This window comes from Bidens hawaiensis, unplaced genomic scaffold (assembly GCF_021521415.1).
Source record: "Bidens hawaiensis isolate Kalapana, Puna unplaced genomic scaffold, B.hawaiensis_p1.1 tig00013987_1, whole genome shotgun sequence".
In the NCBI taxonomy this organism is placed as follows: Eukaryota; Viridiplantae; Streptophyta; class Magnoliopsida; order Asterales; family Asteraceae; genus Bidens; species Bidens hawaiensis.
In genome coordinates, this window is record NW_027492199.1 from 366100 (window position 1) to 385750 (window position 19651).

At 36.2% G+C, this 19651-nt stretch overlaps 1 pseudogene across 1 annotated transcript; it reads left to right on the top strand.

The window, feature by feature from the left end:
* Positions 1-380: 380 nt before the first annotated feature.
* LOC143545606 (G-type lectin S-receptor-like serine/threonine-protein kinase At4g27290) lies at positions 381-7535 on the top strand (annotated as a pseudogene). The gene is made up of 7 exons (XR_013137462.1): positions 381-1653; positions 5726-5866; positions 5977-6136; positions 6248-6453; positions 6547-6789; positions 6867-7017; positions 7240-7535. The product of XR_013137462.1 is annotated as a G-type lectin S-receptor-like serine/threonine-protein kinase At4g27290 (transcript).
* The last annotated feature ends 12116 nt before the right edge of the window (positions 7536-19651 follow it).

Genomic DNA, 19651 nt, shown 5'->3' on the forward strand with positions numbered 1-19651 from the left:
CTATCAATTTACTTACCTTTCATTGACTTAGCAATTTCATGTTTGTAAGAATATCTAGCATTAACTTTAAATAATATGACGATTGATGATTAGTTGTCCTCGAAATGTCTTGTTAACACTAAACTATGTATTTACTTACTTACATCATCTAAGGGGGGACGTCATGCCTGGAAGAATATCTAGTACTAATCTTAATAAACTCGATAAATTAAAGGATTAGTTGGCGATAAATGCCTTCTTACCACTAAACTACCAATATACTTTCTTTTCATTGACTAAGGATATTCCATGATTGGAAGAACAACTATAAAACCAAATCTCAAGTTCAATGAACTTTGACTTTATCTTAATATATAAAAGCGCCATCAAGTTGTGAGGAAATGACTCAAGCCATAATGCTACTCCCATATATCACATTTTTCCTTTTAATGATAAGAACTTCTAGACCATTAGACACCATAGTTGTGCATCAAAACATCTCAGATGGTCAGACCATTGTTTCAGAGAACGTGAAATTTGAGCTAGGTTTCTTTAGCCCGGGTAACTCCAAATATCGTTACCTGGGGATATGGTTTAAGAACACATCAACGCAAACGGTTGCATGGGTTGCAAACCGAGAAACTCCACTTGAAGACACCTCGGGTGCAGTCAAACTGGACAACCAAGGAAATCTGACTCTTGTTAATGGTAGCGGCAAAGTCATTTGGTCATCCAACTCCTCGGCATCAGGTTCAAATATCAATCTTGTAGCACAACTCTTGGATACAGGTACTCTGGTAATTATGAATGAAATTGTTATTTGGCAAAGTTTTGACTACCCTGGAGATACCTGCCTACCAGGAATGAAGTTGGGAAAGAACTTCATAACTGGAAGAGAAACATATCTGACGTCATGGAGGAGTACAGATGATCCTTCCCCAGGTGAATATACATTAAAGTTTTTAGCGGTTAAGGGTAAATATGAACAAGTTTATATTAGAAGAAGCTCTGCAATTGAAACTCGAATCAGGCCATAACGGCATATCATTTTCTGGCAGGGAAAACTATGCTCCTGATGAGAAACCGGCGAGTGTTTCTTATGTGATTGTGAATCAGAACGAGATATATATCGCTTTTGATTCTAAAAGTAATACGACCATATTAAGAACCATAGTAACTCCTGGTGGTAAACTTGAGATTTTGCAGCTAAAATTTCCAAATCCAGAATGGATTTCGATTGCCACTTTACCAGTGGATTATTGTGACAACTATGGAGTTTGTGGGCCATTTGGGATCTGTACTACTGTCACTACTCCTAATTGTGGGTGCTTGAAAGGATTTGAACTAAGAAACTCAGATGGAACGAGTCCTGATAATTATACAAGTGTTTGTAGATGGAGCATAGCCTTGGATTGTGGGCCTGGAGACGGATTTCTTAAGTTTTCAAGCTTGAAATTACCAGACACTGACAATGCGGTTTTTAGTAGCAACATGAGCCTATTAGATTGTGCAGTAGCTTGCAAGAATAATTGCTTGTGCACTGCCTATGCAAATCCAAACACACTCCAGGCGGAGTTGGGTGCTTGCTATGGTTTGGGGATTTGATTGATGTTCGAGTGTTCCCATAGAACGGTCAAGATCTGTATGTTAGACTTGCGGCCTCAGAATTATCACGTAAGTCGATATCATCACATACATAATGCATTTCATGTTAAGTGTTTTTAATTATAGGTTAATGTTCGGTCAATGCTAATTTATGTTGGATATGACCTACAAACTAAAATAATAATGAGAAATGAGACCCGATAATCAAACACGAGACAACAAAATTTGAATAACTGTTTTCCTTATTATTATAAAACCGAAAACCAGACGTCTAGGCCCACACCATAATACTTATCCCTAACAATCCATTTATACTAAACCATATGACTCAAACCAAAACCATCTATGACTCCAACACATACATATAAAACTAATCCTAACAAACCGATAAGTCTATCCAACTCAAACAACCCAGCAAGCCTAAATAAACACAAACTTGGGTTGAGAACCCTCTTTCACGGTACCATCAAAACTCACCTTACCATCCAAGTCAATCTTAACGGCATCAACAACCTGAAGGCCCCTTTTAATAGGATGAATTCATGCATAAAGCAATAGAAATTAAATGTGTAAAAACAAACAAATGATTCGTAGAAGAACATATGTTTTACAAAAGATCCTATGGCGGTATTTATGCTTTGCCGGAATGCTCCTAGAGCCAGAGCGACTTTTCACTAAAATAACACATCACATCGCATCATTTAATCTATTAATAGTTACAACATTAGCCCAAACTTTCTAACGATTCATTTATGGTACTACTATACTCACGAGCATTAGTTGAATCTTTAATTGAATGCTAACTAATTGCGATTAATTTCAACGCAATCATCTTCACTCAGTCACTTCGTTTGACCTTTCTTAGCACAAGCTGTACCCACCTTGCCACCGACGATCAATATCTCATGTTGCTTGCTACAATGCTCTCGATCAGTCTCCTTCTCAACTTCACTACAAAGGTTTGTCCTTTCCACATGTATCTAGTTACCACACATATCTTCAACTCACACGAATAAATCATCCCACATAGGTTTTATCGGCTTCAAGCAACTTCCACATAGGACTCGCGTTACCCTTTAGCTATTCATACAACTTCGATCGCTTGTTAATTCACATATATCGCGCGGTTTGCAAGTCTCTGTTCAATCCACACAGGTTTTGAGGATTGATCTCTTTCAACATATGTAGTTTGATCACGATATCACACAGACCTTCTTGTGATCGATTCACACAGTTTTTCGATCTAATGACTACTTCATTCTTGAACTTCTGCAATTCGAAACTCATAGGCTTTTTCGATTAGTAAGGGCAATCAAACAAGAACACAAAATGTGAACAACTAGGTTCATTGTTACCTTCATTATTATAAAATTGAAAACTATCTATTTATACCATAATATGACCTCAAAGGGTCAGGTTATTATACAAACGGAGACAAAAATAAGAAGGATGAGAAGGATTTGTAGCAAAAAAATAAAGAAAAAAAAAGACTCAAAAAATAATGAGAAATTAATTAAAAAAATCATAACTCAAAATTTAATAAAAAACGAAAAATGTAAAAACATAAAAATGTTTCCACCATCTTCCTCGTTCACAAAAAAAAAAGCATGCACAATGTTGAGGATAAAGATCATTGTGTCTTTCTATTTATCATTGTGTTTTTTTGTTTATTTTCGTCATTGATCGTGTCTTTTTTTCCTTGGCATTGTGTCTTTTTTCTTGATATTGTGTTATATTGCTCAACACTGTGTTATATTTTGTTCGGCATTATGTTATATTTTATGACATATTGTGTCTTTTTTATTTATCATTGTGTTGTTTGTTCATTTTCGGCATTGTGTCTTTTCGGTGTTTTTCTTAGAATGGGAAAGACGGATGAAACATTTTGTTTTTAAAATTTTTTCGTTTTTTATTTATATTTTGAGTTATGATTTTTTTTATTATGTTTTCAATTGTTTTTTGAGGGGGTTTTATTGTGACCACAAATCTTTCTCACACTTCTTATTTTTGTCTACCTTTACATTTTAACTGTTTCCTACAAATCAAATATTTATAAAACTAATCCTACCAACAAATTAACCTGCTCAACTCTAATACTAATATTTTAAAGCCATTTCTTTTTTCCACATATGAGAATATTAAAATTAATCCATACAATAACTGCAGTTCGCAAGCAAATTTAAAAAGACATGTTGGTAATTCCAGACCGTATTCACAAGCCTCAATCACAGATGCCTCGATCTTGGACCATGATTAGACTAAGCTTTGACACCGCTTCAAGGCATATGTTCGATAAATACTTTATCTATGTTAATCCAAAAGCTTGTTGCAATATCTCTCTATTGATTACACCTTTAAAGCCATCATGACTGAGGAAGAGTTAAGGGCACGTAAAACAAAAATAAATTAAAGCAAATGCGATGATGATGTAGGTCTCTTGAACGGATCTAGTATCTCGTTCTTGGATCAATCTAAGTTGTAGGCTAGCGGAAATCACCTACAATCGAGCTAAATCTCAGATCTTGTTAGTGTTTGAGTTATTTACTATAGGAATATTGGTTTTAAATAATCCCAATTATAGCCTATTGGTAAATATCAGTCCTAACTTTACACTTGTCTACTGACCGTCCCAACTATTGATGTATTTGTTTTTAATGGGCCACGACTAACGGATGTTAACTCCGTTAGTGATTTGCTGACATGAACCTTCTTCTCTGGCTGCATCACGCCGGAAACTTGCCGGAAACCTGCAACTCGCCTCCATTCTCCCTAATATCGTTACACCATCTCTCTCTATCTTTTCCCTCATTCAAAACCTAACTGACGTGCCGCCGTTGTTGTCTCCGGCGAAGTCCACCCTTGTCAACGTGCACCATTCGAGGTAATTAACACATAATTCGACTCGTTTTTATCCTCTTAACAATTGCCCTATGCTTATTTTGTAAATCGTGTAACATTGATTTCAAATTTTTGAAAATAAAATCGGATTTGGTATATAGGGATTGGCCATGAAAGAAGATGAAATCTACTTCATTTTCTAATTTCCGACGTCTTTTGAAGAGGGAGGGAGACGGTGTAACGATATTAGGGAGAATGGAGGCGAGTTACAGGTTTCTGGCAAGTTTCCGGCGTGATGCGGCCGGAGAAGAAGGTCCACGTCAGCAAATCACTAACGGAGTTAACATCCGTTAGTCGCGGCCCGTTAAAAACAAATGTATCAATAGTTGGGACGGTCAGCAGGCAAGTGTAAAGTTGGGACTGGTATATATTTACCAATAGGTCATAGTTAGGATTATTTAAAACCAATATTCCTTTACTATATATGATAAGTATGGAGTGATTGGATAGATAAGGTAGAAAGAGAGAGAAAGGTTTTTCAAAAGTTATGTATGCATGGGCATACCTCCATTATATGCATCCTTTCAATTATTATCAGCCCAATAAGTTTTGTTTACAAGGCCTTTAGCCCAAATATACATAGAAGATTAAACGAAAGCGTAAAATACAAATGATACCTTCCACTATAAATAGTGGACTTATAGACTTATAGAATAGAAATGGGCTCTACAGATGGGAGACGGGTTTGCTATGTGTAAAACCTTCAAAGCCTCTACTCAAGCCCTATGCTTATAAATCTAAGAGCATTCTCAACTCATTCCCTACCCTATATCCATATATATCATATAATTAAACTAAAAATCATTATTTTTTCTCTCTCCTATTTAATTAAATAATACTTTTTATACATTTATCATTATCTTTTCTCTTTCCTCCACTCACAACCACTTTTAAAAAATTATACGGTATGAACAGTGAATCCCCAAATTTAACTTTCTTCTATAACATTTTCTCTCTCCTCTACTCACAACTACTCATAACCATACCATATAATTTACAAATCTCCCTCACAAAAATATAGGGAATGGGCTGAGAATGCTCTAACCCTAACATGATGACCAAGACATTAGCATAATAATTCTATTACAATTAGGAAACTAAATCAACTTGTCAATTTAGGTCATAAATTCACCGACTTATGAATACATTCCGGAATTACCAACAAGACATATATGTATGCTCTGTGTTTATTGTTGTAAAACTGACAATATGTTTATTTATTGGCCCTCGTAATATCTTCTAGACCTCCATTCTAGCTTCCACAAAAAGAAACGAGTAATCATGGTAATTACTTTGTCAATATCAGTTGTGTTGATTTTGTCGGGCCTTATATTGGTGTTCTACATCAAGAGAAAATGGAAGAGATCAGATGCTAAGAGAGAAGGTGAGTGATATTGATATGGATCGTTATTTGCATTATATACATAAAAGTTACGACCTTACGGTCAATAATGTTTAAAAATAAGATCCGTGTCTCATTGTCATATTTTCTAGGTAAGCCTAAAGAGACCCTTAATAAAGATTATAAAAGTACCGCTAGCCAGATTGGATGTACAGACGTTCCGATGTTTACGTTTGGTGAAATTTCAAGGGCTACCAATGACTTTTCGGTCGAAAGCAAACTGGGGAAGGTGGGTTTGGATCAGTTTACAAGGTAGATGAAGGATACAAATGACATGTTCATATCTGTATAAGTACATAGTAATCAACTTTAAATTTGCATCCAAAACACCTATATTATTATTTATAGCAATCTCTATACCAGGGTGTGCTAGAGGAAGGACAAGAAATTGCTGTGAAGCGGCTATCAAAGTCCTCCCTACAAGGGCTTGATGAATTTGAGAATGAAGTTATATGCATTGCTAAACTTCAGCACCGGAATCTAGTGAAGCTCTTAGGATACTGTATTCAAGGCAATGAGAAAATGTTAATATATGAATACATGCCTAACAAAAGCCTAGACACTTTTTTTATTTGGTTGGTTTATCTTACAATCCTAACAAAATAAATTTGTTAAAAAATGCAAAGGAATACGATCTTTTTAAAGGAACTTTTTGTATGTTGAGCAGATGAATCAAGGAAGTCGTTACTTGATTGGCCACAACGATTTCACATAATTCATGGGATTGCTCGAGGTCTTCTTTATCTTCATCAAGATTCTTGGCTTAAAGTTGTCCACAGGGACTTAAAAGCAGGAAACATTTTACTTGATAATCACATGAGTCCAAAGATATCAGACTTTGGTTTGGCCAGAATGTTTAAAGAAGAAGAGAGTGAAGCAAATACAAAGCGAGTCGCGGGAACTTTGTAAGAATCCATGAACTTGATTCATATTATTCTGTACATTTTTTTATTTTAGATATGTTTTGGTTGTATTGATTCAGGGGCTACATATCTCCGGAGTATGCTGTGAATGGTCTTTACTCAATTAAGTCAGATATTTTCAGCTTTGGGGTTATAGTATTAGAAATTTTGAGCGGGAAGAAAAATAGAGCGTTTGTTCATGAAGACCATGATGATAACCTTCTTGGACATGTAAGTGTGTTTATATAATCATAAATTGTTAAAACTACACTATACATTCATTAAGCAGTTTGAATGCACACACACGCACAAATACACACACATCTACATAGGATATCACTAGTGCTGAAGCTCTAAAAACACCCATCTGTAATTTGAACGAACCTGTATTGAAGAACACAGACGTATTTCTGTTATGATCAAACTTGTTTTCTTTTATTTGGATTCATACAGGCATGGAGACTTTTCAAAGAAGGAAAGTTTCTTGGTTTAAATGATGAATGTTTGCGCACGTCCTATTCAGCTTCTGAAGTTTTGCGATCAGTACATGTTGGCCTATTGTGTGTGCAACAACTAGTAAAAGATAGACCTAACACGCCAACTGTGGTTGGGATGTTGTGTGGTGAAGACTTACTTCCTACTCCCAAAGACCTGCTTTCTTTATTCAAGAAAGTGAAATCAACTCCACCTCAATTCTTCCTGTGGTATCCCCTAATGGAGTAACATTAAGTCAGGTAGATGGTAGATGATGTGAAGAATAGTATTGATCATCTTACGGTATTTTTATTTGAATGTTGAGGTCCGAAGACGTGTTAGTATCTTTCTTTGTCTTGTCACTATATTATTTTAAAAAACTGTTTTTTCAGATTACTTTAAACATAGTGGGCATTATCTTGTATTATAGTGTCTCATCACCTACACCATAAGAAAATGATGTGGTGATGGTGAAAATGATATGATTTTAGTTTCCAATGTTCATATACTTAGTTCAGTTTCTCTTATCCTTAATTTTCGATAATCCTTTTAGATGTTTAGTGTTGACATACTTGATTCAAGAAAGTGATAGTTAAAAGCGATTATGAACATGCATATTGTGTACTACTCTATATGCATGTGTAACACACGGGTTAAAAATAATTTTTAAAATATATTAATAAATTTAATCTATTTAATTATAAAAATCAAATTAACATGTAACCAAGTAACTTAATTATGACATAAAAGATAAAAAAAAAAGAACATTCTAATTTATTACAAATTTCTAAATACTTCTTTGGAATATACATACAAGAAATGGAGATACCCATAACTTGATTTGAGCAATTGTGTTGATTTGAGTATCTTTTAGTGCCCTTTTAAAACCCATATTCATAAAACCGTTGTCGATGATTCTTGTTCGTTATGTCCGTCACGCCCCAACTTTCTTGATAGGATCCTTGCTCATTATGTCCGTCGCGCCCCAACTTTCTTGATATGATCTACATACCAGAAACAAAAAGATTTTAACTTTATAAGGTCAAGATCAAAACTCTCAATCAACAGTCTGTATTCTCAATGTATACACATTGCTAAAAATATGAACAGAAAATTTAAAATTACAAAGAATTAAAACCTCAAGGTCAACAAAAGATACATCTTAATACTTCAAATTTATATTTTTACAACAAAAGATACAAATTTATATAAAACAACTACATTTTAATTATAAAATCTTATGTCAATTTCTTTTTTAGATTTAAATTTTGGCATAAATATCCACCAATTTAATTTATTGCATAAAAAACACAGGAAAAAAACGATAAATGGGTTAAACATGTTAAATCAGCCCAAGTTGACGCGGGTCGTGGTTCGACTCTAATCTGACTCGAACCCCTTTATACCAAACTCAAACTCGCGAATTTCACATCAGGTTCAGTTCATGTGTGTCATAAATTTGCACCCCTAACAAAAACAATAGACTTTAGTTACAGAAATCAATTCCGTCTCCAAATAACCAATTAGTAAATCACATTCAAGATCTTTATCCAAATTATGAACTCGACCCATGAACAAAAAAAAAAGTGAGACCACCACCAACTTGCCAAAAAAACAAAAGGTCAAACATCATAAAGTTCTAAACCTTACCTACCTTAGGAAGATAGGAAGCAAAACATGTTCTTAGGGTTTCATAAGAAGACAAAAGAAAACAGTTTTGAAACAACACCCGCATCTAAATCACCCCTGAACTGGGTACATTAACTCATATTTCTTTAACCAAGAAACACAAGAATAGATCTTTAGTAGATATTCTGATAATTCATATTCTTCCAATGCAATAAACTCAAGAATCTAGCAACAGTTTAGTGACCAATAAAGCGATCTCACAGTTCAAATAAACAGAGCAGCCGGAATGAGAAGATTAAATGTCTTTTGCAAACGCCTAATCTCACGAAGCGCCTAAGTCCCATGCTTAAAACTATGAGGCTTCCCATTTTCACCTCTTCCTAAACCTAAATCCAAAAATCACACGTTGACACACAAATTTCACATTACAAATCAAAATGTACGTAAATCCTAAACCATAAACATTAAACACTCACTCGCCTGATTTTGTCGGCCACCGATTCAAAATCAACCAAAATTAAATTTAAAATCTTACAATTTATGATAAAAAATCAAAATCTACCATATTTCAATTCCAACGATCCCACTGCCATGAAATTTCTGCAGGCATGCAATAATATTAAAACATAAATAAGATACAATGATCAAATTATAATAAATAGATGATCTTAAACCATATAAAATATAATTACCTTTTTTGTCCACCTTTAATTGGACTTTCAAGCCAAGCTGTGCAAAACGTAAATGAAACTAAAGCATCAGGTAAATGAAATTATTGTAGTTTTGACCTAATAAATTAAGTGAAGCATCAGATAAAATGAAATTAAAGCCCTAAGTAATCTCAAAAAATTCAAATCAATAAACTTAGCTTAAAGTAAATGAGCCAAAGGCATGTATGATGTATGTATTGCATTTACTCGTATCTTTTAACTTTGCGAAAGCTCAAACCTATGAAATAAAGCTCAAAAATAAAGCATCATCGTTCTTGAGAATTGCTAAAAAGCCAAATGTTAGAGAAAATTTGGGCCTTATGTAAAAGAGTTTTTCTTATTGGGTTTAGCAATTAAACTTTTATACAGGCTTATTGGATTATGGTTTGAGTTATACAATTTTTTTAAAATAAAAATGGGTATAAATTAATGAGTAATTAGATTTGAATACTAAAAATACAATAATAGTTATCCTACAAATGATTATATGCTTGCATATGACAGCCAATGCAATAGTACCCGAATAGACATATAATATATGATTTATAGATTAATGTGATAGCTAACACGTGCACATATATTACGTTACATTGAAAAGGAAGTATTCCTCTCATAGCGCTTTTTTTTATCAATTAACTAGTTTTGTACCCGACGCGTTGCACCGGGACAATAGTAAATCCCAAGCGTTGTCGGTCACAAGTGTTGAGATGGTAAGTCAACAAGAAATTCAGTTGGTTTCAGTTACATGTGTTATTGTACCAGAACTAAAGCAAAACAAAACAAAATTATAAAATTTGAGGTGGACCAATGGATGGCATCAGCCGGTAAAACTTGGGCGTTAGTAAAACCCATTCGTTGTTGATCTCGGGCATTGAGGCAATGAGTCTACGCAAATTTGTTTAGTTTATGTCACATTCGTGATGATACCGGAGCTAAAACAAAAAAAAGTGAACAAAATCAGCATTCTATCGATTTATTTGTTATGGTACTAGAACTAAAACAAAACGTGTTGAGTCTACTCGAATTCAGTCGGTTTCCATCATGTTCGTTATGCCCCTGAGTTAAAGTTAAGAAACTAATGGAGTTATCGATTTGGATGAAACTGGCAACAACTGTGAAACCTGAATGGTCCAATTGCAAAAAATAAACTATTTGGACGAAAGTCACAAACCTCAGGGATGGTTTTGGCACTTTACTCAAAACAAAATTTACATTTGGTCGGTTTTCATTACGTTTGTTATGGATCGAAACTAAAACAAACCAAAAAGGACCAATACGGTACCGCAAAGTTGCCCAAGCGAGACTTGCAACACCAAACTTCTTGTTTGTATTATATAATAACCGTAAATAAACCATATGTGTAGAATCATTTTGCCTAAGTTATTTTAAATTCTTAAAATGAGTTTTTGTTTTAATTTTTTTTCTTGATATTAAACACATATAATGTTCTACATTAGGACCATCTCCAACAGTTTTTTGTTCAAACCAACTACGACATTGTCACATCAACTTTCTTAAAAACCATATTTTTTACTTCAACAATAAATCTTCTCAAACCATTTTTACATTTCCACGTCATCACTTACTTTTAGATTTATTTTAAATAAGAATTTCACAATACAATAAAATATTTAATTTTTATTTAAATAAGTAGCAATATAATAAAATTTTAGTAAAAAATAGATTAATAAAATATAACAAATAAATAAATAAATAAGTTACATAATTTAAAATGACAATTACTCTAACAAAATGAAAGAGAGATAATTTGAAACTTTTCTTAGAATTTCTTGTAACATTTTTTTTTAACTAGGATTTGTTATAACCATTTTTTTCTAGGACTCTTTGTGATGTTTAGGACTTCTTATAATGTTTTTTTTTCTAGACTTCTTGTAATGTTTTCTTTTTATTCGAATTAAGCGTTGTAAAATAGATAACAAAATCATTAAAAATTAGCCGTTAAACTTGTCGTTACGTAAAAAATCGACAAACAAAAGAAATATACATAATTTTGAAATAAATATAAAAAATATGTATAATATTTTAATATATTTTATAAATGTAAACATGGGTGTGTGTGTGTATGAGGTGAAAGATATGATATTGGGGCCCACAATGGGTGGTTTTTAATGGTTTGGAAAATCAAATTTAATACTTTGGTTTTTGGTTTAAACAAAGCTCTCCAATGGTTACTTGGTTTTTGGGTTGGTTTGAATCAAAGAAAAACCATCATTGGAGATGGTCTAACTAGTGGCAACTATCCACAATTTACGATGGGTTCAAAGCATAAATACAAACTGAATCGATTTCGACAGCATTTGCAATAGTATTAGCCTGAACGTTAACAAATATATATAAGCACATAATGATGAGTCATTTTCAATGAAAGTTTATATGAAAATGTAGATAAAAATAATATGAACTAATTATAAAAATTAAAATAATTTAAAACCTATTTAGTAATAAAAGTTAAAAATAGTTTAAAACTTATATTTTCCTCTGAAATCATTTACGTACCTCGCTAACTGGGTAGGAAGCTTTAAAGGGAAAAAAACATGTATGGAATCTAACTATACTATTATAACAAGATGATTTTTTCATATAACATTATTTTAGGGCCTCTACATAGGAGGTGTCGAAGCACGAAATGAATCTGACCTGATCCATGACGATGTTTCCACGGATTTTCGAGATGAACGAACCACGTCTTGATCTTCTTCTGCGGCTGCTTGAGACCTGCAATGGTTTTTCGGGGGTGTGGAGGTGACTGCTAAGAAATCCAGAGGATCTCTTCTTTACAGACACAAAAAAGTGGTGGTGGCTCTTATTGAGCATGACCCCTTAATAAGGAGGTGGAGACCTCCTTATATAGAGAGTCTCATGGCCACCATCATGGTACCCTAATGGGCCTAGCCCAGTTAGGGTTACCTCCACAAAACCCCCTCAGCCCAATAACATTGTATTAGTCCATATAATAAAATAAGCCAAACATAATAAATTTAGGGTCGTAAAACCGGGTTTAGTACCATACCCCTACAAGCCCCCCAAGTCCAGCGTTGCTCCTGGACGCGCAAGCGTCTAGGTGGAGCGCTGGACTTTATGAGGTGTGTTAGGTCATGGGGCGGATTTTTCCCTTTCCTTCGGCCTTGTCTTTATTGTCTGAGTTTTGGGAGGTTTTCCCCATGATGGTGACATATTGCAGTCCTTGTGATAATGATGGTGCCCTGGCATAAATAAGATATAGCACGCATCATAGTGGCGCGAGGCCTGATAAAAGATGGAGCGCGCATCTTGATAATAATGTAACATAACTTGCGAGCGAGGCAGCTTATGAGTTATGAGAATAATAAAGCCTGCGCGCGAGGCGACTTACGGATCTATGAGAATAATAAAGCCTGCGCGCGATGCGACTTACGGATCTATGAGTAATAAAAACTGCGCGCGAGGCGACTTACGAGCTATAAGAATAATGAAGCCTGCGCGAGTTGCGGCTTACGAGCTATGAGGATAATAATGAAGCTTGCGCGAGTTTCGGCTTACGAGCTATAAGAAAAATAAAGCTTGCGCGAGTTGCGGCTTACGAGCTATAATAATAATAAAGCCTGCGCGCGAGGCGACTTACGGGCTGTAATAATAATGGAGCTTGCGCGTGAGGCGGCTTACGAGCTATAATAATAGAGCTTGCGCGAGTTGCGGCTTACGAGCTATAATAATAATGAAGCTTGCGCGTGAGGCGACTTACGAGCTATAAGAATAATAAAGCTTGCGTGTGAGGCGACTTATGAGCTTTAAGAATAATAAAGCTTGCGCGAGTTGCGGCTTACGAGCTATAATAATAAAAAAGCTGCGCGCGAGGCGAATTACGAGCTGTAAGAATAATGAAGCTTGCGCGTGAGGCGGCTTACGAGCTTTAATAATAGAGCTTGCGCGAGTTGCGGCTTACGAGCTATAAGAAAAATAAAGCTTGCGCGAGTTGCGGCTTACGAGCTATAATAATAATAAAGCCTGCGCGCGAGGCGACTTACGGGCTGTAATAATAATGGAGCTTGCGCGAGTTGCGGCTTACGAGCTATAAGAAAAATAAAGCTTGCGCGAGTTGCGGCTTACGAGCTATAATAATAATAAAGCCTGCGCGTGAGGCGACTTACGGGCTGTAAGAATAATGGAGCTTGCGCGAGTTGCGGCTTACGAGCTATAATAATAATGAAGCCTGCGCGTGAGGCGACTTACGGGCTGTAAGAATAATGGAGCTTGCGCGAATTGCGGCTTACGAGCTATAAGAAAAATAAAGCTTGCGCGAGTTGCGGCTTACGAGCTATAATAATAATAAAGCCTGCGCGTGAGGCGACTTACGGGCTGTAAGAATAATGGAGCTTGCGCGAGTTGCGGCTTACGAGCTATAATAATAATGAAGCCTGCGCGTGAGGCGACTTACGGGCTGTAAGAATAATGGAGCTTGCGCGAATTGCGGCTTACGAGCTATAAGAAAAATAAAGCTTGCGCGTGCGCGTAGACTTTATGTCCCGCGCCACGCGCAGATGTTGCGTGCGCGGCGCGTAGACTGTGCGTCATGCGCAGATGTTGCGTGCGCGTGCGCATAGACTCTAGCTTTGTGTTATGCGCACGCGCAGATGTTGCATGCGCGTGCGCGTAGACTTGATGTCCCGCGCCACGCGCATTTGTTGCATGCGCGTGCGCGTAGACTTTGTGTCATGCGCCATGCGCAGATGTTGCGTGCGCGTGCGCGTAGACTTTGTGTCATGCGCCATGCGCAGATGTTGCGTGCGCGTGCGCGTAGACTGATGTGAGAGCATGTGATGCGTAAGCATATGTAATACGCGTGAGCATCTGTGATGCGTGAGCATATGTGGTGCATGAGCATGTGATATGCGACTGCGCTCAAGCATCATGGTGGTGTGCATGTTGAACGGTGCGGAGCCGCATTCGGTCTTGTATTCGGCGCAAAGCCGTATGGGTTTATGAGGATTCCCAACCTTTAAGTATGGCGCATAGCCATATGGGATATTATGAGGATTCCCAACCTTTAAGTATGGCGTGTAGCCATATGGGATATTATGAGGATTCCCAACCTTTAAGTTTGGCGCGTAGCCATATGGGATATTATGAGGATTCCCCACCTTTAAGTATGGCGTGTAGCCATATGGGATATTATGAGGATTCCCAACCTTTAAGTTTGGCGCGTAGCCATATGGGATATTATGAGGATTCCCAACCTTTAAGTTTGGCGCGTAGCCATATGGGATATTATGAGGATTCCCAACCTTTAAGTTTGGCGCGTAGCCATATGGGATATTATGAGGATTCCCAACCTTTAAGTTTGGCGCGTAGCCATATGGGATATTATGAGGATTCCCAACCTTTAAGTTTGGCGCGTAGCCATATGGGATATTATGAGGATTCCCAACCTTTAAGTTTGGCGCGTAGCCATATGGGATATTATGAGGATTCCCAACCTTTAAGTTTGGCGCGAGGCCTGATGCACGCATGCACGGCGATGAAGTGGTGACTCGTGAGTGCGCGTGCATGGCGGAGGTCTCTTGCGCAAAACCCAGATGGTGGTTTCCGCGGCGGCACATGCACGGCTGCGGAGTGAGAATCCGCGGGCGCGCGTACATGGCGGCGGAAGTCTGGTAATTTCTGGATCTGCAATTTTAGAGTCAGATCTGCAACTTTAAACCTAAAATCCAGGTCTGTAATCTAGATCTAGATCTGTAAATCAGATCTAGATAGATCTGAAGCTCGGAGCAGATTTAAAACCATCACAGATCCGGAGACCTGATCATTCGAATCAGGCCGTTTCTTTTTGCACAGATCTGGAAGCCTCTTTTAGATCTATGGATCTTTTTGAGCTTTAATGGAACAAGCCTTGAAGCCTTTTTCTGTAAACTTCCAGATCTGGGTTAGATCTGACAGCCGAGATGAAGATCGAAGGGTAGTTCGTTGCCGTCCCACGGATGGCGCCAATGTCGAAGCACGAAATGAATCTGACCTGATCCATGACGATGTTTCCACGGATTTTCGTGATGAACGAACCACGTCTTGATCTTCTTCTCCGGCTGCTTGAGACCTGCAATGGTTTTTCGAGGGTGTGGAGGTGACTGCTAAGAAATCCAGAGGATCTCTTCTTTACAGACACAAAAAAGTGGTGGTGGCTCTTATTGAGCATGACCCCTTAATAAGGAGGTGGAGACCTCCTTATATAGAGAGTCTCATGGCCACCATCATGGTACCCTAATGGGCCTAGCCCAGTTAGGGTTACCTCCACAAAACCCCCTCGACCCAATAACATTGTATTAGTCCATATAATAAAATAAGCCAAACATAATAAATTTAGGGTCGTAAAACCGGGTTTAGTACCATACCCCTACAGGAGGCAACATAGATCCATGTGAGCAGTTTCATATTCTATCATCTTTCTTCTAAACACAACATGGAACACGGACCCGTTTAGTTATGTTATAATCAATGACCTGGTTTTCATGCTAGAACAATGACCCAGTTTATCCTCAAATACATCCATCTTCATCTAATCTAACTATCTAACTTCTAACTATATTATTAAATCAAGATATTTTTTCACATGACATCATTCTTGGGCATTCACATAAAAGGCCACACATGTGCCATGTGAACAGTTTCATATCTATATTTTTTCTTCTAAACACAATATGGGACGCATACCTGTTTAGTTATGTTATAACCCATGACTCGTTTTATCCTCAAATACATCCATCTTCGTATGGTACTAAGGCTTTGTAGAATTTAGAAAAATAAATTGTGTGATACAAGTCTCGAACTCAAGACTTTGTGTTTCAAACTAAAGATGTTTACCAACTCCACTTAAATGGTAATTGTGTCGGATTTCTTGACTTATAAATGACATATTGTTAATTCACTTATAATTAATACTAGCAAATAATTAAACATTTAAGTCATAATCCATTGTTTGTATTTAAAGAGGTATTTAGAGATTTATGAATTGCAAAATTTTGTTTATCATTATTTATATCTTATTAATCTATAAGATATGCTAGCATGTATATTATTAAATTTAACTTTTTTGTTGTTTTTTAACCACTCGTGTATCGCATGGGCTCTATCCTAGTTTATAATAAAAGGAAACCAAGTCTTGAACATTTATGAGTGTTTGGATGCAAAACATACGCAAAGGTCGAAGGCGAAGATATACAAGAGATATTGGGTGGGGCCATTTATTTGTTTAGTATTAATTATTTATTTTATAATACTTTTACTCTTTTTTAACGACGCATAACAAAGTTTGAGCTCATTTGATGTGGGTTACTCGATGGCTCACTTGGCTTTACAAAATTCGCACGAAACTCAAGAAACCGAAATGTCGTCAAGCCAAATTGGGAGGTAATGCATGAAGTGGCACGCCCGATTAGGGCATGTAATGCCCCGAGCCCTACTTTGGATATTGGATTTACTCATAATCGCAGTCCAAATATCATAGTGAATTAAAACTTTTTCGCGGAATAATAAAAAGGTCAACCATTCATTACATAACTTAACATTCTTGTTTAAGATATTCAAATTGTCTTAACTTAAAACATAAAATAAAACATTGTGTTTTCCTTCTCGAGATGCCAACCACTCAGTCCATATCATGTGCCATCCTCAAGCCAGTTCGTTTAACTTATTAACTTGCGTGCATACTAAAAGTCAGCCACGCTGAGTGAGTTCTAGTTAATCAAGAAACTTGCATTACATTCACACGATCCGAAGATTCTCATTTCATAATCAGCCTGTTTGTCTTTCTTTCATACATACATACATTCTTTCATTCTTTCATACTTTCATACCTTCTTAATTTATCGTACATAATGCACACATAACTATCTTTACTTTTCAGGAGCCTTTCACCTCATAATTTCACAGATATTATAAGGGTCTAGTCCCTAACATCACATATATTTTAAGGGTCTGGTCCCTATCATCACATATATTGTAAGGGTCTGGTCTCTAACATCACAGATATTATAAGGGTTTGGCCCCTACCATCACAGATATTATAAGGGTCTGATTAGCTACCATCACATATATTATAAGGGTCTGGTCCCTACCATCATATATATTATAAAGGTCTGGTCCTTTCTTTTCATACAACCATTCAACCATACATTCATACCATACTTTTAGTAATATACTTTCACAAACATTTATGTGCATACTCTTAAATATTTCTATATCATTCAATATCATTTATAACACATACATATGGCATACACTTACCACTTAAGGTAAGGGTAGTAACTAATCATATAGGAGTATGCACACAGTCTCGAAAAACTTAATAAGAAAAGGGGGCTAGAAACTCACCTGGATCCGGTTCCTTTTTGAGTTTATAGTCACACCCCTTCTCAGCTGGGGCACGACTAACTGTGTAACAATTTACAGACATCACTTAGCTACTCCTATTCAAACCATACTTGTAGGTTAGTAAAACCCCTAACGAACGGGGGTCCAGGGGCAGTGCCCCAGGTAGCGAGGTTATAAGAATGGCGACCCTAGAAGGGTCCAAGGGGCAGAGCCCTTGGCTGAGGTCGAGCTGCCAGGTCAGCTTGTAAAAAAATTAGTTCATTGATATGACTTTACTAAAAACTTCATCAGAAATTGAAGTTTAAACGAATCGAGTTTTTTTTTTTGCTAAACCATTCGAATTGAGTTTTCATTCTACTCGAATCGAGTTTTCATTTGATTCGATTCGCTTTGTTTTTCGATTCGATTCGTTTTATCTTCCAAACGAATCAAGCTTTTTAAGAACTCGATTCGAATATGCTTTTCCATGCCTTTCAGCTATAAACGTTCTCTTTCAACCCTATATGACTGTTTTATCAATAGAACGGGTTTTGGGTCATAACAACTTCGTTTCCTTACTTTAACATGGTCCGAACGTCATAGGCCGTCCCAACTCATCCCAAACAACTTGTTTACTAAAAAGTTTATGTTTTTCTTACACCCTACAGTCCGATTTCTCATCCTACCAAAGCGTTTGCCAAACGATATAAAATACACAACCTTCAAGCTAAAACTTACCTCTTTTGGTTTCGGATTCGAGCCTAGATGCATATTTGAACGTGTTTCTTACTTCAGATCTGGTTCGGCACTCGAATCTGACTATGATTCTTGTTGCTCGACATGCAAGACTCGAAACCTACTCTCCTTTAGCTCTGATTTGAATCCGGAAATGGAAGGAGACAAGATGGTGGAGATGAAGACTTTAGGGAGGTTTATGGTGCTTATATAAGACAAGTTCATGGACCTTAAGGCCTATAACCCTTCCCCTAATCCATCTTTTATTTTTCAAGACCACGCTTAACTTATTATTATTCAACATAATTCAGTAATAACACACAATTAAATAAATAAAATTCTTTTATTTATTTATTTATTTATTATTATTATTATTATTATTATTATTATTATTATTATTATCAAAAGTGGGATGTTACAAGGCATATCAACTTCGAGTTGATGAAGATGATGTAAATAATGTTTGGTCGGGAAGCATACCCAAATACCATTTCTATCGAGCACAATTTTATCGGGCATCAATGATTCAATACATAATTAACATGACAGATAATGGAGCTTCGTATAGTAAAAGAGGAGAAGAAGTATACACAAAGATCATTTTTACCACAATTTGGTTAATACAAAATGTTCGAAACAAGTAGGTAGGCACACAACCATGTTTAAAAAATGGTCGACGATGTGAAGGTATTACAATTATTCAAGTGGATGATTCATAGGCCCTCCCCCAAACATATAAACTGGGATCAATGGAGTAGTTTTCCTTGTCTCAACATAGTTATATGATAAACATTTATTGATTTCTTTTGGTATCTTTCCGTTCACTTTCTTTATTTCAATTGGGCCTTACTCAGCATCCCGATGGGTTTTGAATGAAAATATTAACTACTGCCATTAAAAATATGTACTTTAAAAAAAAATATTTATTACCATTTATTATACTGTAATGTAATATTATGTAATACGAAATGTTATGA